Source organism: Pinus tabuliformis, chromosome Q (assembly GCF_031772625.1).
Source record: "Pinus tabuliformis cultivar Carrire ecotype Pingquan chromosome Q, CPIR1, whole genome shotgun sequence".
Classification (NCBI taxonomy): domain Eukaryota; kingdom Viridiplantae; phylum Streptophyta; class Pinopsida; order Pinales; family Pinaceae; genus Pinus; species Pinus tabuliformis.
The window spans coordinates 1,197,702,131-1,197,725,571 of record NC_142296.1 but is presented as its reverse complement, the minus strand read 5'-3'; the positions used below and the strand labels follow the sequence as shown (position 1 = coordinate 1,197,725,571).

At 37.7% G+C, this 23,441-nt stretch overlaps 1 long non-coding RNA gene and 1 pseudogene across 1 annotated transcript; both read right to left on the bottom strand.

The window, feature by feature from the left end:
* Positions 1 to 1,023: 1,023 nt before the first annotated feature.
* On the bottom strand, positions 1,024 to 15,727 carry LOC149224047 (endochitinase 4-like; annotated as a pseudogene).
* LOC149224048 (uncharacterized) lies at positions 10,402 to 10,860 on the bottom strand. The gene is made up of 2 exons (XR_016249023.1): positions 10,724 to 10,860; positions 10,402 to 10,534 (listed from the first exon to the last, which is right to left on the bottom strand). It is a non-coding gene; the product is annotated as an uncharacterized LOC149224048 (long non-coding RNA).
* Positions 15,728 to 23,441: the final 7,714 nt, after the last annotated feature.

The following is a 23,441-nucleotide window of genomic DNA, read 5'->3' as shown; positions in this document are numbered from 1 at the left end:
TACCAATAATAAAAACTCTAAAATAACCTAGACAAAATTAACTTATTGAATGATAAATTTCAAAACCAAATATTACATATTTATAACCATGGTTACAAATTTAATTTAGTATTCAATAATTTAGATTAATTTAGATTTATTTAATTATTTGATTTAATTTAAGAAATTTATTAAAATTTTACTTTTACATTTCATATATATATAATTGCAATCTTACTTAACATTATATCATTTAAATCTAAAAATTATATAATCTTATTCCAATAAAACAAAAACATAAAACCTCTCATAATACTTAAACTGCACCCCAATATTATTACGAATTTTACACATCCATTTCCTACCAATGCAGAAATTAAATCTAAAAATTATATAATCCTATTCCAATAAAACAAAAACATAAAACCTCTCCTAATACTTAAACTACATCCCAATCACATCCATTTCGTACTAATGCAGAAATTAATAGTATCCCAAGCACCCAAATATTATTACAAAATTTACACATCCATTTCATATCAATGCAGAAATTAATAGCATACAACAATTTTTATTTGTATTTGGTGCAAGGCTACAATTCGCTAACGCAAACATTAGTTTCTAGCCCACAAAAACGACCAAATCTGTCGGTAGTATGTCTACGCCAAATTTGTACTTTTAAGTGGCAGAATTTCATGGCATTGACCCTGCGATATGAACCGAACTCTGCTCTGCTCCGTTAACACTTGCAATAATAATTATTAGCCTGTACCACTGTTACTGACTACGACAAAATATTATTGTGACTAAGTATTTTGAGTCATGGTTGATGCTTAATGTTGTGGTGGTCAGCAGGAAAAACACTTATGAGATTGCTTACCAATCGATTTCAAATATTATGAGATTACTTGCAAATCGATTTCAAATATTAAAATTAGGAAAAACACTTATGAGATTGCTAACCAATCGATTTCAAATATTAGATTACTTACAAATCGATTTCAAATATCAAAATTTAGCTTATGAGGTTGCTGGTACAAATCGATATCAAATACCAAAATTCCAGAGATCTTGCCCGAATTGAAGTGGTGAATAAGTATTGTTAACATTGAAGGTTGTTTCCTGGGTTTACACCAAACTGCCTGCAATAGTTAGTGTAATGGTTGATGCCGTCGTTAACTTTATCGGTGGCTTTACCTTTGCATTCTAGTCCTCCGTTGATTGCTTGAATGGTTGCCCCGAATCCCTGACCGGATGTAATAGCGGTGTGGCAATTACTGTTCACATTCCAAAACCATAGCGCACTTTTCCACGACGTTAGGCCATCCTGAGCCAGTATTCCAGGGTTATTCAGCAGGTTCACGTCCAGATATTTTCCAGCTCCACCATAATTTGCGTTTCTGCAAAAATTACACAAACGAATGTGCACCAAACATTCAAATTAAACATTAGACTAAAATATAAGTTATCATTTCATGCTTATAAACTTATATACAATGTACATACCCTGTAAGTTGCAATGGGCCACGGCCGTAATATTGTTGTCCGGGTAATATCCCTGTTGCTGGGATCACAGTGGACGCTCTTCTCTATCTCCTCCACGTAGCACAGATCTGCCAATCGGTCAGACGCGATATTTGTCAATGTATACCAACAACCAATTCTAAATTCAAAACATTAATATATAGATTTAGAGGTAAACTGAAAACCGTTGGAAAGACAGAGGATAGGCACAAATAATAAAGTGAAAACCGTTACAAAGACCGAGGATAGGTACAAGTAACATAAATAATTTACATACAATTACAGATTAGTTAATTACAGATTCGTTGTGGATTTATTTTTTATTACACAAAATTTGATTGATTAAAGTAAAGAGTATTTAGAAAGACCGAGGATTGGTACAAGTAACATAAATAATTTAAATACAATTACAGATTAGTTGTGGATTTTTTTTATTACACAAAATTTCATGGATTAAAATAAAGAGTATTTATATTTTTTTTTGGAAGGAAGAGTATTTATATTTTTTTTGGATTACTTTTTTATTGATAACACAAAAATTTAACTAGCATTTGCACCTTATGTTGCAAAGGAAAAGTCCTAAGGCATAAAGTGGGGAAGAATAGCATAAAATGGAGAAGAATAGAGACATGTATAGAGTGGGGAAGAATAGCATAGAGTGGGGAAGAATAGGGACATGTGAATGGACATTGTTGAAAGCAAGGGTGGATGATAATGAGTTACAATTGCAATAGTTAGTTATGTGTATTCTGAAAATGAATATTTTGTAAATAATAGTAGTTTGTGGAAGAATTTATAAAAAGTATGCCATCAACTACACAATTGATATCTACAGAAATAGAAGGCTAGAAAACAAGAATTTTAATTTATAAGATCCAATTTACATGGTTGGTCAACATGTAGAAACCCATTGTGTCATCTCTCTCTCCAAGTGGGGAATAATAATATGACAATGGAATCACTATTGTGAATACGCATAGACATAATATTGTGGCATGCTTATAGATCGTTGTTGGCTGAATGACTTGCAATTGGCTTTCAAGCTACTGGTTCACCATAAGTTGGATCTACAAAATATTAGTTGGATCTGAAGAACAAATAAAGCTAGGATAAAAGGTCCAAATTTCTGAAATTATTAGTTTCTTCCTTCCCCACCTTTCCATTGTTGTTATTATTATTATAATACTAATAAAATATTATTATTATTACCAGATAGCTCCCTGGATGTCGACAAACAATTAATATTTATTTTATTAGAACAAATCAAGGTACGGATAGAAAGCTAGAATTTCTGAAATTATTAGTTTCTTCCTTCCCCTCTTTTTCACTCTTAGCATTATGACACTTCCTTTCACATCCTACAGTGGATTGAACTTGCAAGAAAATTCGAGGTGAACCTTATACCTCTGCCTCTTCTATTCATTTTTGTACAAAAGGAGGTATATACATCTTCAGTGCATATTTCTAGCTATTATCAACACCTAATACATGCTTTTGTATACAGGGAATTAAATTTTCATCATGTTTGAACTCAACTATTTGCCTTCCAAGGCTGGCTAAAATGGTTGTTGGGTTGAGGGCCTCCACTGCAAATATTTTTATTGACAATGGCCCTTACAAAGAGTTTATTTTCAAGCATTTTCAAGTGGCTTCTGTGGATGAAGAAAGTGCAGCAGTAGTTCTAATAAGTTGATCAATCTATAAAAGAAATTCCCATCTGAAGCCCTGAGTAGGCTATGAGTGAGACTTTTTGCCTCTTCATAAGAGTTCATTAGATAATGTGTTCTACAAACCCCTCTCACATACTCAACTGCATGACTTCCCTATTCAAGAAGCCAGCTATTCCAATAAGCATGTGAATGAAAATCACCTATACAATTTACCAATTACAACAACAACCAACCAACAAAAAAAAAAAATTTACTCAGCAGACTAAGGCAACAAACTGGTCAAGTAATAATCCTCAAAAGGGCCAATATACTGGGACTCTCCATTCAACTAGGTATTACCACCTATATTTTATCTTGATTTAGGTATATTTCCAGTAACAATTCACCAAACTGTAGTCAGCCTATGTGATGAAACAATATCACCAAAAGTTCAAACTACGCATGTTACTAATAAAATTGTTGGCTAAACCTATAAACAATCTTAATCATCCACTTCTACCTGCCTTCTTAGTATTAGGCTTTTACCAACATGTGTGTGATTAAGTTGTTTCTCATCTTTTATCAACTACCAGGTTTGACAGAAAAGAAGTGCAAATTTCCTGCCTCCACTATTTAACAAATCTGTTAATTTCTGAATCATTCAAAACTTGAACAGGGCCAATATATTGAAATAACACCATGAGAGCCTCAGAATTTATGCCTCCATTTATAAGCTATCTTAACTAAGCCATTTCTTTTGGTAATCCAAATAACAAAAAAACCATTCCATTTCTTGCCTTTAAAACAGATATTTTCATCCAACAACTTCTAGTGGCATGCAGAGGAAGATTCATTGAATTTTACCATTCACGCCAGTCTTGGTATGCAGAGGCAGATTCATTGAAATCAGATATTTCTTTTAGCAAAATATAGCAGTGTGATGAATATGTTGGCAACGATTAAATGACCCCTGGTCCACTGCAACGAGGAGAACATGATTCAATAACTATTCGAAGGCTCTGCATGTACAAATGTAGTACACTGTTTTCCTCTACCCAAGCTACATTTATGGTTGTGATCATCACAGTCTTGTTAGGCATTGAAGTTTTTTCTCGACCACTCCCTAAATCAAAGGCAGTTACAGATGAATTCAACTCTGAACTCTGCAATAGATTGGCTCTTAATTGAACCGTAATAGCCATGGAAATTTATTTATAAAAAGTATGCCATCAACCAGACAGTGAATCTGACCTATTCATGCCTCTTTGTTCTCTCAGTTATTGAAGAGAAAAAGTTTCGTTAATGTGATGCCTACTTATTCCTTGTGCTTGTAATAAGGCCAAGAAGCCTATGTCACATAAAGCACTGCTATATACTATCATGCTCTGTGAATTTGGCCGACCAATATAGGTCATTGGGGCTGTGATTTCTTGATCTCCGGGCTATAAAAGAAGAAAGGTGGTGGACTTCTCATTCCACAAATTTTTAAGGAAGCGGAGAATCTTTTAAAGGACAGTTCTAAGGCCCTTCATAATTTAAGGAAGTCGAGATTCTGTTTGCATATATTTGCAAGACTTGAAAAGACAATCAGTGGGCATCCTATGTCATCTATATTAGTAAAATCAAGGAACCCTATTTGTGTATTGAAGAAGAGGCCAAGTCCTTATCACTGTTACAAGCGCATATATATAGATATATATACAAGTGTTAAAAGCCTGTTCCATTCAAGCCAACTTGCAAATCAATAAGGAATATATATTCATGTCTTCGAAACCTTCATAAGAGGTGCCCTGAAGCCAATAAAAATAGAGGATGCAGTTATGAGAAGGGATGGTCCCTTTAGACATCAGTCTGAAAATGATTTTTGAAGAATAGTAAAAGCCCTCCATAATGTCATTATCTAGCAGTTGATGTGATTTTGTTGAGAAGGTTTAGTGGCAGCCCTCCATGTGATCCTATTTTTGTCTAGCAGCTGAAGCAAAGGAAGTTCATCCAAGAAAAGTATGCAGCTCCTTTGTGTTGGCACCATTGGATAAGGGTGACAGTACCCTTGGAAGTCTGGAAGATAGAAGAAGTGTGAGGCACTTTGGAGCAGACCCCTGTAGCAGCCTGTATGAACATAAAATCAGAGGTATGGTATCTCTCAAGGTGCCTCATGAAGAACACATTGGAAGAAGGATGTGCATGGCTGATCCTATGTCTTGGCGAGCACAATGAGCAGAGGGCACTGTGAGGACACTGATTTTGGCATCTTGATTAGGTCATTGGGCACTTTGATGCGTTGAGCCAGGATCTTATGAAAGACGGTCTTATGAATATGGATGCCTAGATGCGAAGGACCCCTCCTCATCATGGATTGGGTAATTTAATGCATATTACCCATTTAATGCAGTGATTTAATTTTTTTTAGGGACTTTTGATATGCTATTTGCGGAGGTAATATTTCAATGTTCTTACAATAGGAAAGTCCTCCTTCAGCAGCTAAACCACATGTCATGATAAGAAGTCAATGAAGAGTTTTGTTTTAAGAATTTGTTGATCTGAGTCCAATCTTCTCAGTGGATAAAGCAATCAACGGTATGTTTGAATATCTGATCCCTTTGGCACCTCTGCATCAGAATTTTGAAGCTAGCAGTCCTTCCATCCAGTCACCTGTGCTCACATAAATTGAAGACTTGTAAACAAAGATGTCCAACAAGAAAATTTGTTGAGGATCAAATAAGTGACTCTAGGGATACATATATTTATTTGGATTTGATCAATGAATTAAAGAGAGTCCTATGGAGCAACGAAGAACGAAGTTGTTGGCCTAGTTCTCTGAACCACATTAAGAAGGAGCCAAGTATTCCTATTTTTCTGAGCACAAGAAACAATAAAGGTCTGCTACGCAATGGAGCTATCTCTCTTTTACATTCTGGGCATAAGTACGCTTTTCGATAAGTCTTTTGAAAATAACTTTATTCTCCTAGGAGGCCAAGAAAAGTGCAAGAACACAAGAATATGCCAAAGGTCATTTCATGAAGCCAACCTTGGAGAAAGGATTACTCTGTTCTCGATCTTGTGGTATGGAGGCAGAAATGTTATGGTGGACTGCTTAATATTAAAAAGCGGACACACCTGCACTTCTCAAAATCCAACATGCATGATCGCTGGCCTCATCCCTTTGAGGGTTACTGCCATTAGGGTAGGGCACACTACGGTAATAATGGCCAGATGACTAATGCCCTTAAGATCTTAATTAAACAAATAACTTGCTGAATTTAATTAACCAGAAATTAAATTTCAGGCCATATCATCAATCACACAATAGCTGGAAATTAAATAGTGGAAGCATAAAACAATTTCACACATACAGAGGTAATTTCTCCTTCAAAATCAGATTTTCATTCTTTCAAAAACACTTGCGAAGAAACCTTCACAGTGTGCTAAAATCCAACAACTCTATGGTCAACAAATCACCCTAAACTGAGCAGTACAGTTGGCCCGAGAAGATACGACATGTTGTATGTCTGGATTGTGTTGCTTTATGGATTGCATGACCCTATCTGCATGAACATATGGAATTGTTTTGTAAACTACATGGAACTGCCTAGATCCGTATGAATGTACATATCTGCTCTGCATGGTCTCTCCCTACTGTCGTATATTCTCTCTTTCTCTTCAATTCAGACAGTGAATCCGACCTATTCATGCCTCTTTGTTCTCTGAGTTATTGAAGAGAGAAATTTTTGTTAATGCCGATTGTGTTATCTAAGAAGATGCCTACTTATTCCTTGTGCTTGTAATAAGGCCAAGAAGCCTATGTCACATAAAGCACTGCTATATACTGTCATGCTCTGTGAATTTGGCCGACCAATATAGGTCATTGGAGCTGTGATTTCTTGATCTCCGGGCTATAAAAGAAGAAAGGTGGTGGACTTGTCATTCCACATATTTGTAAGGAAGCGGAGAATCTTTTAAAGGACAGTTCTAAGGCCGTTCATAATTTAAGGAAGTCGAGATTTTGTATGCATATATTTCCAAGCCTTGAAAAGACAATCAGTGGGCATCATATGTCATCTATATTAGTAAAATCAAGGAACCCTATTTTGTGTATTGAAGAAGAGGCCAAGTCCTTATCACTGTTACAAAGAGTTTGGACACAGTACACAAATTCTACATTTCACAGCCATAAAAATAACGCGATTTTACTGTATACCGTATCTGCTTGTTATTCCATTCGTAATTAAAGATTTATTTTTTCATTTAGACTCTAGAGTAACCACTTAATCTTCATTTTCTCTTCTAATCAAGTAATAGATCTAGGAATCTAACTCTTGAAGTTGGTTGTTTCTGACAGATCTTCCACACAGAGGCGGGTGTTGTAGTCCTCTGAATCTCTTGCTGAACAATTTTTGGTGTTAGAAGATCCCTCAGTGTCTCACAGAAATACATTAGAAGAAGCAATATCATGTGATCAAGAACTTGGGAAAGCAGCTTTCTCTTCCTCTTCATATTCTCTTCTAGCGTTTGGTATATATCAAGGAAACAGTTGTATGATTCCAGCATGATAAATAGTTGACTACATTTAAGCGGAGTTTCATAAAAAAGAGGAGAGAGCCGCGATTCCAGCATGATAAATAGTTGACTACATTTAAGGAGAGTTTCATAAAAAAGAGGAGAGAGCCGCGGAGAAACAAATTTGTTTTTGCATTTGATCGCCAGTTTGAAATAAAAGTATTGTCTAAAAGTGATTTGCCACCTTTTGATAAAAGACCACAATCAAGATAAAGCACTCGTGGGTTCCAAATTGGCTAAAATAACACCTGTGCTGAATGGCCATTTAAGGCTTGGTCTGGTAGTGTTTCATTTGTACCATACTTCATTACCTACACAACAATACAAATATTATTCTGAATATGCTTTAAGCAATGCTTTCACCAAGTGATCTGTTAGAACTATTAGATGGTTTGTCAAACTATTTCTCAGAATTCTTTTTAAAATGCATCAAATATTTCATCAGTGAAAAATAAAAAGCACATCATGCAATCCACATCATCAGGCCAAAGCTTGAATGTGAAAGCTTATGCACGAGACAACAAATCCTCTTTGGCACCAGCTCCAAGTGAATATAACTGTTTTTTTATTTAATGAACCTCTGTATCTAATTTCGCATGGTAATTGTGCCCAAATAACCTTTAATCTGGAAGTAAGAGATCACTTTATGGCCATCTTAGTCACTATTTCTGTCACAAATTTGTATAGGATAGATCCGGAGCAAATATTTCATTTGAGAGCTTTACAACCCTTCAAAATCCATTTCATAGATCATACAAAAGTAAAACAAAGTTATACAACTGTAGGTACGATCAGCTATTTGATTAATCACAACCAACAACAACTCCATAATCCATTGGAAAGTCAACTACAATCAGAGAGAAGATTGTATTTATATGTGGAGCAGAGCTTATCCATGCACAAAAATATTTAATTTTATCATAGGAAGGAATCTATTTTGAACCAATAGCGTGTATACTTTTTTGGGGCTTCATAATATTTGGTGTTCCAATCCTAAAAACTTCATAATTGAAAGTGGCATTATATTATTTGTAGACAACTATGGACCATGCAATTATGTAAGATAAAAATCATGATTTTTGAGAGAGATAAAAAGGAGTATCTTTCTTCTTACTCTAGGTGGAGGTACTTGGGTCTTTGTTAACTACTGATAAAAGTTGTTTCTATTCTTGAGCTTGATGGATTTGTATTCTCCTAGGCTTTCAACAAGTTCTCCTTTTGTTGAGGTATTTTAATCACTTTAACAAAAGAATGAGTAATTTGTAGCTCTATCAATTCATTCATTATGTTATAAGTCATCTTCATCATTGCATTAGCTTGTTCCTTGTATGCTATTCATTAGCTTGATGAAGGGTTGAATGAGGAGTATTATTGAATGCTTTTCCTTTACCTACTTGATTTCTAGGCTTGAACCTACTTAGTTGAGCTCTTGTTTGAATGAAATTCTCTTGATCTTTTTCATAATTTTCATGTTCATCATAGTTTTACGGAGTAAAAGTTTGTATGCTCTCTTCACGTTGCATGCATTCTAGGACATTTGATTCTTGAATTCTTTCATTGGTTGAAGGATCTGAGTACTCATGAAGTTCTTCAAAAGTGCCATTTTCTTTCAAAATGACTACATTTGGATTTGGCGCACAAAATTCTCTTGGTCCATGTCCTTTGGGCTTCTAATTTTAATCAATTTGTTCTCTAGAATTCAACATCACCTTTTTTCCTATTTGTCATGAGATAAGCTTATCATTTCTCTTGATAAGCTTATCTTGATGAATTCCAGTTAATTTGCAGTTTCGCCATTGCAGTCAAAACCTACTAAACATGGCCATTGAATTTCAGCCCTTGACCATTACAGACGAACCATCCAGATTTTTTCAAAAATCAATGAAAACCATGGCACGGTAGAAAATCCAGAAATTCAAATTGTAAATGTGTTTTATATATTAATATGAATATGAAAATCTTGGAGCCCTAAATCAAACCCAGATACATGAACCATACACTCAAAGTGGAAAATATCTTAAAAACAGGCAAGGGCATCATATATATTCCAATAATTGAAAATTAAAATACATTACAGAGAGAAATTTTTATTTGTTTTAAGTTAAGGGGCATTAAGCCCATGAAACTTAAAAATGCATCTACAAGTAGCCTGCGCACTGCCTCTTAAGTGGCTTCTCCAAGACAGTAGAGATATACATTTCTTTGAGCTCGGGCCCTCTATCCAACTTAGGGGCAACAGACCATTTCAGCTTCTTATACCCTGGATGCTCAATCATGGGCACATAGATCTTCAGCTGATCCTTTGTGCAGAAAAAATGATCTAGCCAGAACAGGCCTCCAGGCCTCAGAATCCTGTAGATATCATAGAGTACAAATTCCAGTAGCTGTGAGGGAATCCAATTGCTCAAGACATGCATAGAATGAACAATGTCCAAAGTATTTTCAAAGAATGGCAGCCTCTGTGTTATAGTGATATACATGGGAATAACCCCTCTGGAGGCAATGAAACTGTTGAAGGGCCCGTTCAAGTTCATGGAAGTCGTACCTGTATGATACAGAAGAAAAGATACTGGTATAGAAATATCAAAAGCACCTGCACTTCAACTCTGCCTCAAGTAGGACACAAAAAATAAGCAAAACCTGATGCTTACTTCAATCTCTAGGGTACCAGGTTCATTGTCGGGACAACTGGTCTTCAAAGAGGTTATATCTGACCAATGAATCTCCATCTTGCTCTTCAGACCACCCTCCAAGACTTCCCAAACAAGTCTACGCTTTGCATCATAGCATTTTACCACCAAGTCTCCTTCATATCTTGAAATACGCTGGCATCATCAGCATCTTTATGTCAATGCAATCTTGCTAAATGTGCATTACTTACTACCATATCATGAGTTTCCATCAGTGGCTATCAAAAGGCTTGTTCAGGTGAACAAAAAATATTTAATATGTTCTGACAAGATTGAAGAATTTAATATGCAAACTTAGCTGTATTAATTTCTTATGCATATTACCTCCCAAGAACCAATTCTCAAAACCAAGGCTGGGAAGTTTGAGGCCTTGTACTTGTCAGCAATAGCCGGTCCTGGTGCACACTTTGATTCATTCTTTCTCCCCACCTCCAGGCTGGAATTATTTATAGCTAAGGGAGCTGCTGAGTCCCCTTTAGAAAGATTCATTTGAATAAGTTCTATGAATGAAGGTGTTTTCTTCAGCGTTAAACCCAATGGACTAGCCTCCTCGAATGGATGCAACAAAAATCCTGGAGAGAATGCCGTGCTTGTTATAGGGCTCCCCTGCTAATCCACCAAAACATGAAATAGAAGCATCATTGCCAAAGAGAATAGAAGGTAGATACAAAAACAAACTAAGGAAATCCACACCATGAAATGCCTCAGCCAAGTTTTGTAGAAGCACACAACTTTCTTAAATTCCTCAACAATGTCAAAAGACATATTTTCAATTCTTGATACCCTACAAAAAAAATCAAGATTCTCAAGACATTCAAAATTTATTAATGACCAACCAGGTAAAAACAAAAATCTATTTGAGGTTGTAAACAAATTCAGAGTGCCACTAATACGGCAAACATCGTATTATTGACGATTTAAACAAATTTTGGGCAAAAACGTATTTTGAGCAAATGATGTTTTATTTAATTTTGCCCAACAGAATTTCAGGGCTCAAACATAGCTTCATACTTGTAAGTCACCAACATTCTTGAAGTACTCTGGGAGGTTTCAACCAATTGCTTATCCATTTACACTTTCATTCATAACAGTCTTGGTGACCCAGGGTACTCTTCAAATCACTTTTCTCAAAACATTTCAACATAGCCGTTGGAAAAAGGGAGGTGAATAGAATAGTTAAAAACTTAAAGACTCTTTTACTCCACCTCTACAGGTCCTAAGGAGAGATGTTTATTTGGTTTTGCACTAGCAAAGCTCAAGGCTCAATCTTAACTTTATGCTTATGTTCCACTCACGTTATAGATGAGGCTTAGCAGTTCTGCATAAATTTTCAAACATCATAGCTGTTGGAAAAAGGGAGGTAAATTGAATGGTTAAAAACTTAAAAATACTTAACTCCATCTCTGCATGTCCTAATGAGAGATGTTTATTTGGTTTTGCTTTCTAGATGTGGCTTAGCAGCTCTGCACCAGCTTCTTAGAAATTTTCAAACATTTCATTTCACTCATTGCAATCATGGTGAACCAGGTCCCTCTCCAAATCACTCTCCCCAACTCCATATGTATTCTCACAGACTGATGATATGGATACCTTTAGGCTCCTTTCAGCCTAGAGACCAACCGTGATCCATTTATTTCAAAAATAAAGACTCACCCAAAGCAAACTACACTCCATAAAAATGAAAAGAACAATGAATATGTCCTGTAACAACCATAGGATTAAAGTCTATTTGTTGGTTTTATAACTCATACTACAACATATAATCAAACTCAACATAATCAATGATGGGTATGTTCATGCAGGCCAGATTCGTAATAAAAAAAAAAAGCTAAAACTCAAATAAAGGACTTGAAAAATAAAAATATAAACAATGAGAATTATTCACTGGGAAAATTACCAGATGATACTTGGTGCGCTTGTGTCTCAGATGGCGTTCTTCACCAGCAGTTTCATCCGCATCTATTTTTGTAGTTCCATCGTGATATTTAGTCATAAGATCGCTAGCCATGATTGCTAAAAACTCTCTCCTAAAACCCGGCACCATTTTCACCACGGTTAAATCCAAGCCCAAAAACAAGGTTCAGTTCTTATTATTGTTATCATAAAAGCTGCCCTAAATTGCTCCCTGCACCATGATGCCGCTTCACCCGAACTAAAATATATATATAATCAAGCTGAATATAAATAAAAGACAAGCTCCCAAGCTCGATTTTCCCTATTCTGCCATTATGTTAATTAGCACATTCAATCAAAATCATCAAATTGGCAGCAACCTGCAAATCCACTTATTCTTCTCTCAATAACCTCCTTTCTGTAGATTTCAAAGCTCGATTATAACTAAAACCCAAAGCTCTATTATGTCTGAAATCCAAAGCTCGATTATGGCTGAGACCCAATTCACCTAGTACAGAGCAGATAAGAGAAATTTGATCGAAGCCTCGAAAAAAAGGAGGAGGGAATGCCAATGGCTGAGTGGGTTTCTAATCAATTTGTCTGCGTTCGAATCGGAGGAAATTTTTTGACAACAAAATGGAAAGGCCCACCGATAGTTCCTGAATGGGTGATCGAAACATGCAATCTCGATGATGCCCAGTGGCAATCTCGATGATACCCAGTGGCAAATCTGCTCAACCCACCTGTACATACTTTTGATTTTTCCCTTCTTCGCCCCCTTATATTTTCTTTTCTACGGTTTTCTTGTCGCTATTATAGGCATATACGTTCATGTTTGCTAACCCGATGGCCCCGTCATATCATGGGACCGCCTGGCAGCATGCTGTGAGGGAATCCAATTGCTCAAGACATGCATAGAATCAACAATGTCCAAAGTATTTTCAAAGAATGACAGCCTCTGTGTTATAGTGATATACATGGGAATAACCCCTCTGGAGGAAATGAAAATGTTGAAGGGCCCGTTCAAGTTCATGGAAGTCGTAATAATTGTTACATTCCACTCCCTCATTCTCACGGTGAAAGTTCCTGTTCCTCCTCCGATGTCCAACCCAATTCGAATTGTCTTCTTCTTCAAATTCAAGACCTCGTCGACAGAGTAATCCATGGAGCCACCGCCATTAGGGTGGGACAGACTACAGGAAGAACGCAATCCTGGTGGACTGCTTAATATCCAATACGCATCATCACCCAGCCTCGCCCCTTTGAGACTCTTGCCTTCAGATAGAACACACTACAGCAAGAATGTAACCCTGGGGGACTGCCTAGGATTCAGTATCCACCATCAACCAGCCTCATACCTTCGAGATTTAGTAGACACGCCTGAACTTCTCAAAATACATTATACCCCGTCTCCCAGCCTCGTGCCTTTGAGATTTCCTGCCATTTGGGTAGGGTCCATTACAGTAAGAATGTAATATGGGTGGACTGCATGGTATCCAATATGCATCGTTACCCCAATCTCATCCCCTTTGAGATTCCTGCCATGAGGATAGGGCATACTGCAGTAAGAATGGAATCCTCGTGGACAGTTTATTTTTAGAAAGTAGACACACCCACTACTCAAAATGAATATGCACCATTTCCCATCCTCATTCCTTTGAGACTTCCTGCCGTTAGGGATCAGGACAGGGCACACTACATTATGAACTGAATACTGATGGAATGCTTAGTGTCTGACATGCACCATCGCACAGTGTCATCCTTTTGAAACTCCTACCATAAGTTTAGGGCAAACTACAATAAGAAAGGAATTCAAGAGGACTGCCTAGTATCTAATATGCACCATCACACATCCTCTGCCCTTTGAGACTCCTGCCATTTGGGTAGGTCCCAGTGGACACAACAGTGAAAAATGAAATTCTGGTGGACTGCTTAATATTAGAAAGCGGACACACCTGCACTTCTCAAAATCCAACATGCATGATCGCTGGCCTCATCCCTGTGAGGGTTACTGCCATTAGGGTAGGGCACACTACAGTAAGAATGGCCGGATGACTAATGCCGTTATGATCTTAATTAAAAAAATAACTTGCTGAATTTAATTAACCAGAAATTAAATTTCATGCCATATCATCAATCACACAATAGCTGGAAATTAAATAGTAGAAGCATAAAACAGTTTCACACATACAGAGGTAATTTCTCCTTCAAAATCAGATTTTCATTCTTTCAAAAACACTTACGAAGAAACCTTCACAGTGTGCTAAAATCTAGTAGCTCTATGGTCAACAAATCACCCTAAACTGAGCAGCACAGTTGGCCCGAGAAGATACGACATGCTCTATGTCTGGACTGTGTTGCTTTATGGATTGCACAACCCTATCTGCATGAACATATGGAACTGTTTTGTAAACTACATGGAACTGCCTAGATCCGTATGAATGTACATATCTGCTCTGCATGGTCTCCTCGACAGAGTAATCCATGGAGCCACCGCCATTTACCTACCTGGTTTTCTCCCGGCCTTGAAGATTGAAGCAGTCTTTGCAGTCATCGAAGCACTTCTGGTATTTTCTCTAAATGAGGCAGGAGTAATTCTTGCAATAATATGCAGTCAAGAGGACACTGGAATCAGGGGTTTTTCCCATGCACGGCGCACAAATGTCAAGTGGAAAGTGGAACGTTTTTAATTATTTTTTAATGTTTTAAAACATTTTTTATTAAATCAGACGGCTGATTTTTGTTCAATCGTCTAACAAAAGATCTAATGGCTACGATTAGGACAGAAAGACATTTGGGGGAGTTCATTTCAGAGGGAAACATTACAGCAGATCAAATTCTATTAATCACACAAAAATTTGATTAATTACAATAAATCAAATTTTTAGATATTTATATTTTTTTTACAAAATTTTTATTTATTATAATAAACCAAGTTTTAAGTATTTATATTTTTTGGATTAACTACTCCCCCAAACTAATTCAATATATACACACACTTTTCGCAAACTATAACTTTACTCAAACTCAACTGACTCTCCCAAATTTAACAAATACTCGAATAATTACAATTTCTTAAAAAACAATATTATACACCTACTGGTAGTCTGTGAGCAACGTTGGCGAAGAAAGCAGCAATTACTCTTTTGTTGTCATCGGAAGGCCCAGTTGTACCAAATCTAGGAATGAACTGGCCGCATTAATGAAGTCACTGTATTTGTAGAAGGTCTTTCCTGCGCAGCTACCAGAAGTTTCAGATAAAATTCTGCTAAAAAAGGCTTGGGTGGCAATATCCCCAACCGCAGCACGGCAGATCGAAAGAGCAGAAAGGGCAAGAGCAAGCCATAGAATAATAACGCTCACACGGAGATGCTTTGCCATCTTCGCGAGTATTGTCTATCAATACTATTGCTATCGCTGGCACATGCACGCAAAGAGAAGTGCGGTGCTCGGCTGAATAGCAAGAAGCAGCTACTAGTTATATAGGCATTCATATTTTTAATATTTGAGATTAATGAAGATTAAGATGACGGCCTTTTGCCAACCTCTTGTCACAATTTCTATATGATTGGTTGACCCGACTTTAAACTGCCTTCACTAAATTGTTGTTTTATTCACCTCTCTAACACGTGACATATACAACATCAAAGTGAACGTGTTAGGGATTTTACAACTCGCGAGCCTGAGAGACATGGAACACATTGAACCATTGTGCCCAGTATTTATTTGCACTCTCCGAGGAGCTCTCATTGGATGGGTAAATTGGTTGTCATTTAATGATATTAAAAAATTTTGAAACTGTAATTTTTTTTGAAATTAAGAAGATAAATTGAAAAAGTGTGAAATTCTAGTAAATCTGTTTTGAAATTCCAACCCATCTCAACTAAATAAAACTAAATAAATCTGTTTTGAAATTCCAACCATCTCAACATGACTTAGATACCTCGTGAGCCTCAACATGACCTACTGCCTCACCAACACGAGACATGTATCAACATCAATGTTAACGTGTTAGGCGTCTTCTACCGTCCATCACTCGTGTGTGACATTGAACACTGAACCATTTCCTTGTTAATCATGTGCTATGTCACAGGAACACTACTGAAATTGACAGATACAGTGTTATAGTAACTGCCACTGGCCCTCTAGCGTAGGCTCAAGGGCAAAGGTGCCCTCTAGCGTGGGTTGAAGGGCAAACGATATGCACCTTTTTCTATGTCCACTTTCCGTTGATTGGACATTTACCAATCATGCCTTATCAATGATTCTGATTATCTATTTTTCGTGAGTCTCGCCGAACCGACGCAGTCTCTCTTTACACAAAGTTGAAGATACATAGTAAGGGATTAAATTTGATGGGCGGGCTGCAGATTTATTTCAATTTCAAATTCAACATTTTTGAATTGATTCATTCTCCGGCTTTTCAATTGTCTCAACACTTTCTTAATTCTACCTTTTGCTTGAATCTTCTTTATTTTTTGTTCTTTGCTAAAACCTTAGGAGCTGACATTGACATAAATTCCCTTTTGTGGCCACAGTGCACCCATCTCTCTGTTTTTCATTTCTTTTAGGGAAGTTTGAAATGGATCTCTTACATCATGATTAACATATACTGCATACTAATTAAAGAGTTCTAGAGATCATTCACTTCTGTATTTTCTATGAATATTCACCTTTATTTTTCATGTCACGGAAAGAGTCACAAATTAGACGCCTCTACATGTATGTTGTCCATAGAATTCTTTGTCGTGTTATATTTGTGTGAAATGAAGAGGCCTCATACTATTTAGAAATATCATTCTCATGGGCCACACAATAGCGAGACTTGGGACTAGAGAAGCTCATGAGTTAACCAAGATCTTGTTGGAATTTTATGAATAAATTAGGTTTCTATTGAAATTAAGCATATTTTCTTTTTTTCCTTTCATCCAGTGAGTGTAGAAATGTATTCCTAATAAAGATTGTAGGCTTTTGTAATCAACAACCAAATAGAGTGGTAGAGATTGTAGACTTTTGTAATCAACAACCAAATAGAGTGGTTGTAGAGGGTATGGTATGCTCCTAGTGGTTTTTATCTCAGCAATTATTTCTGAAAGTGATTTAAGAAACCTTCCCTGAAAGTTGCATTGCAAAGAGAAAATTGTGCATAAACAAGTTGCATGCCTTCATAACTTGTCTTTGATAATAATACTTCCAACTGTTGGTAATGTCAACACAGGTGGCTGTCACGTTCATTAATCAATGAAATGTAAAATCTAGTAACTTATATTCAATACACAATATGAATGTCCAAATGGCAATCAGAATATAAAAAACTAACAAAAGTAATTCCCTTAGAATGAGCTATTACTTATCAAAAGTAATCTACAAAATTAGGAGGCAGATGTAATACAATGGGCAAGGTGATGTCTTTATATAAACCATCGGTAGGACTGGAGGTGTTGAATAACTGACCAAGCCAATAACTGTTAAAAAATCAAACCATCAAAAACACTTGAACCTTTCTTCCATAGTTTTGATATACTGGTTAGTCAATCTTGTTAGATTAGAATAATTCCTTAAACTCGTCATTTGGTCTAATTCCTTGAATTCACTTTCGATTCCATCTTTTGGTTTCTTTCATTAATTTATTTCATTATTTAATAGAGAATTTATCAAAATCCCTACTCATTCTACCATTTAAATTGTTTCAGTTTGACTTGATTATTTGAGTTTGAGTTCCATCTTTCATTAATTTATTATTTGAGATTGATGACAATGGCTAAGATTTACAATAATTATAGAAAGGGGGATAATATATTCTTCTAATTTTAGAAGATAATTTGCAACATGTCCCATTGTGGTTTTGATGTGTGAGATTTTCTCTTTCTTGTGCCAATAAATAGAGAGTGTTCAATAGTTAAAGGATTGTTTTAATACTCACACATAAACATACAATCACAAATTCCTTTAGCTGAGATGCTAGGTTTGATGGCTTACTATTTAACCAAAATTGCCTAGGCTTCAGTCCCCAAGAGCTCATGCTATTTGGTTGGGATAGGGCATAGTGAAACTAAAACCCTGGTGTAGATCTTAGCAAGACATTGACCTCATTAAGGAACTAACAATAGAATTCTTACATTTTGATGTATATGCTATATTGAGAAATAACAATGTGATTTGCTCGAGCATTGGAATTGGGATTAAGGCTTTGTGGAAGATTTTGTTCCACAAACCATGCTATTAGGTGGGTACCTAATAATTTTATTGTTTAGGCCTAATTTTTTATGATATCCTCCACTCTCTTCTTCACTCGGAATGGCCCCTCATACTTCTGTGTCAGTTTGCTGACAGTCCCCTTAGGAGGCTGAAACTACTCCCCGGTAATCCTGAGAAACACCATATCTCCCATACTGAAGTGTATATCCCGTCTTCTTCTATCTGCCCATTTCTTCATTCTCCTTGCAGCTTTGTGCAAGTGCAACCGTGCCAGCTCCAAGGTCTCATCCCAAGCCTTCATGAACTTCTTTGCATGAGGACTCCTAAAAAAACTTCCTATCACTACGGTATACTGTGTAACCAGCATTTGTCCATTCACTAACTCAAATGGATTGTACCCCATCGCAGAACTCTTTTGAATGTTGTAGCTAAACTGAGCAATATCCAAGAGTTTAGGCCAATTCTTCTGATCATCCGTCACATAATGTCTCAAGAAATCCTCCAGCAATGCGTTGATCCTCTCGGTCTGTCCATCTGTCTGCAGATGGTAACTTGAACTCATCAACAACTTTATCCCAACTAACTTGAACAATGTGGTCCAAAATATACCTATAAATCGCAGATCTCAGTACGACACGATGCTTAATGGCATCCCCCAATACTTCACTATGTTCTTAAAGAACAACTCCGCAGTCCACTCGGCTCCACAAGGCATCTTTGTTGGAACAAAGACAGCATACTTGGAAAAACGATCAACCACGACCATTATCCCATTATACCCCTAAACCTGTGGCAACTGAGTGATGAAGTCCATCGAGACACTCATCCATGGTCTCTCAGGAATCGGTAAAGGCTGCAACAGACCTCCTTGCCTCTGAGTATCCGATTTGTCCTGCTGACAAATGATGCACGTATGTACATACTCCTCTACATCCTCCCGCATCTTCTCCCAAAAGAATCCTCTCTCCAACAATTCCAAAGAACGGCACTACCCTGAGTGGCCAACCCACGGTGAGTCGTGGCGCTCCTTCAAAAGGTGTATCCTGATTCCAGATGACTTTGGAACATAGAGTCGATTTCCAAAGAACAAGAACCCGTCCTGTAGAAAGAACTTTCGTGTCTTCCCCTCCTTTATCTGCTTCATTATATTTTGCGCCAAAGTATCGGTTTCAATATTTCCTTAAGCTTATTCTGCATCTCTTCTGACATTTGAACTTGACTCCTACTCCTTCCTGCCCGGTCTTCTCCTTCCAATCTGCAAGTTGTCCCTTCCTACTAAGGGCATCTTCTACCGCATTGTGTCTTCCCGGTCTATACTCGATAGTCATGTCGAATTCTGCCAAGAAGTCCTGCCAACGAGCTTGCTTCACAGAAAGCTTTGGTCGTGATGCAAAATAACTTGCTGTAATGTTGTCTGTCTTGATAACAAATGGTTTCCCAATCAGGTAATGCCTCCACACATGAAGACAGTGAATGATTGTAGTGATCTCCTTCTCATGGACCGGATACCTCTGTTCTCTATCCTACAACTTTTGACTCTCATACACCACCGGATGCCCATCCTGCATAAAAACCCCTCCTATGGCAAAATTTGAAAGCATCAGTGTGTACCTCAAATGGTCTCTCGAAGTCAGGCAACTTCAGTATCAGTGTTGTAATCATCCTCTTCTTCAAGTCATCAAATGCCTTCTGACATTTATCTATCCAACTCGATCTCTTGTCTTTCTTCAATAGGTCTCTTAGTGATGATGTTGCCTTAGAGTACCCCTCTACAAACTTCCGTTGGTAGTTGGTCATGCCCAAAAACACCCTCATCTCATGGACATTCTTCGGTTCAACCCAGTCCTTGATCACCTTCACCCTGCTCAGCTCCATCCGTATATACCCTTGACCAACTCTATGCCCAAGGAACGAAATCTCTGTCTGAGCGAACACACACTTAGACTTCTTCAAGAACAACTGATTTGCCCTCAGTACCTCGAAAACCATCGCCAAGTGCTTCTTATGATCCTCCATGTTGTCACTGTACACCACTATATCGTCCAAGTACACTACTACAAACGAATCCAAGTATGGTCGTAGGACATCATTCATCAAAGTGAAAAACGTAGCAAGAGTATTACACAACCCGAATGACATAACAAGGAATTCAAAGCTACCATACCTTGTTACTATTGCGGTCTTCTTCTCGTCTCCTTCAGCTATCCACACTTGATGATACACATTCCTCAAGTCCAGCTTGGAAAACACTTGGGCTTTTGCAAGCTTGTCAAAGTAATCAACACCTAATGGCAAAGGATACCTGCTCCTTACCGTCTACTTGTTCAAGGCACGATAATCACAACACATCCGTAGCTCATTAGAATCCTTCTTCCGCTGGAACAATATCGGAGCTCCATAGGGGGACCTTGAAGGTCTGATGAAACCTACATCAGCTAACTCCTTTAACTGTCGTTTCAATTCTTCCAACTTAGGTCCTGACAACCGATAAGGTGCTTTAGCCGGGGGTTGCTTTCTTGTCTCAATCTCATTGCTATGGTCCACTGCACGCCTTAGTGGAAGTTTCTTTGGTAGCTCATCAGTGATCAAATCCGCATATTTGGCCAGTACCTCAGAAATCTCGACTGGAACAGGTGTCCCCGCTCCATCACCTTCGACTCCCTTGAACATCACCGCATATGTCTCCATATCTAACTCCTTCATAGCCTTCTCCAAACTTAGTGTAGAAACATGTTGCACCTTGACTTCCCTCCTTTGCCTATGAGTGGGCAAAGTCCAAGTTTGTGACTATCCAACCAGCACCACCTCATCACAGAAGGGGACAACAATTGCCTTGTTGCCCTTCAAGAAATCTTGCCCCAATATCATATCGAAGTCATTCATCTCCATCACTGTGAAGTCCAACTGACCCTTCCAGTCTTTTATCTGCACAGGCACTTCGTGTGCCAAACCTGCCACTTTAGCTCTAGAGTTCACCACCTTGACTTCCACATTCGATGGGAAGATCATCAGTCCAACCTCTTTTGCTAACCGTGTCGTCATGAAGTTATGAGTGGCCCCCATGTCCACCAGAGCTTGAATGGTCTTGCCATGAACCATCAAGTCCACGAAACCCAGACTGTTCATCCACGATTTCTCCATAACTTTTCCCTGCATACATGTCTATTCTCTGCTTCCGTCGAGAACCGGCTTCACCCATTGTGAACTTGCTCTGATACCACCTCTCATGCCCCCACTTCTTTTTTCATTAAATTGGCCGAGTGAGGAACCGCCTAAGTAATTAAAATGATCCATTGTTTTCTTAATTTACGAACTATGCCTTAACATTCATCTTCATTCATAAATAACATAACATTAATGTGCGGAATCCATTAACATTATAAACATCAATAATAGACATCCATAGAACAGTAGGAGAACACATTCATATGCAACAAGAATCTTTTATTATATAAGTGTGAGAAGTTTTACAATGATCGGGAGCTAGGCTCCACCGGTGTTACAACAAGGTCGAGTGTCCACCCGTGCACGACTGCACGGTGGCCTCACCCTCCAACCGATCAACATACAACATATACGAGTTTTCTTTGTCAAGGTGGGCGGGCACACCTGTGCATGACCCTCACCAGAGTTACAACCCAAAACCCATTCAAGAACTTTGGCGGGCGGGCACCCTCACATGCCCACCACCCGCACCTTCAACCGATCAACCTCGTGCCAAGACCGCATATAACCTTGCCCGATGGGCGGGCGCATAACCTGCGCCTCGCTGCGGTTATACCTCCTCACTTGCACCTTTACTTGACGATTGAAGACTGAAGTACGATGTCCAAATGGAAACTCCATCGCATGTATATATCTGCGCCTTCGTGTGGAGGTCGCGCCCTCGGCCGACCCTCCATCCATCTCCAACCGCCGCGTCTATGCAAACAATAGCACGCCATTGTATGGTCGGCCCGCCCATGGCGTGGGACTGCCCCTCAATCCATCCTCCGTTCGCCTTCACTCCTTAGTCGGCTTGGGGTGCGAGTTACCCAACTCACTCATATAAATGTGGAACGCCAACCTGCCCGCGCATATAACATAACGCCTCATCCTTGGTCGCTCCTTTGCATATTTTCATGACTTTGGCTACTTCGCATGGTGGGAGGGCATGCTTGGTTGACTCGCCAACTGCAGGGCGTTACAGTGTGAGTCTTCGTAGCTGGAGCATGTGAGTAGGTGGGCACGGGAAAACCATCATGAGAAACAGCCATGTAAAAAATTTAACTGCAAAATACAGACAAAATGACCTATGATAACCATTTTGCAGGTCAAAATCCAACCCTGAAAATAACTGTTAACGAAGAAAGAATACCATAATTAATAAATGAAAGCAACTATTAACGAAGAAAGAATAGCATAATTAATAAATGAACTATTCAGTGGCTGACGTATTGCCTTGGGCCCGTAGCCTTGGCTGGGCTGCGGTATTACTTACAAAATATTATCATTACAAAATAAAAGCTTAAACAATTTAACCAATCAAAACTTAGAAAAATTAGAGTAAAAAAATAAAAAAATAATATTTTTTTTTCATATATAGACATTAGATAATGTCATTTAATTTTTGGTAAATTTAAAGTTAATATCAACATCAATATTTTAAATAAATTATTATCCTGCTCCAATAAAAAAAAATAATCTAAATCCACATAATAAATGTTTATGAAATTGAATCCACTAGTTTATAGGTTTTTCACTTCACACAAAAATGCATTATCCACTTTCAAAATTATACAAATGTGTCTGTACCTTATTACTGTAAACGGATTGAGTAAAAAGTCCCGTTTTATTAATCTAAAGACCAAATGATAAATGTTTATGAAACGGAATCCACTCGTCTCTAGGTTTTCCAGTTCACAGAAAAATGCATTTCCCATTCCTAAAAATATACAAATTTGTATGTACC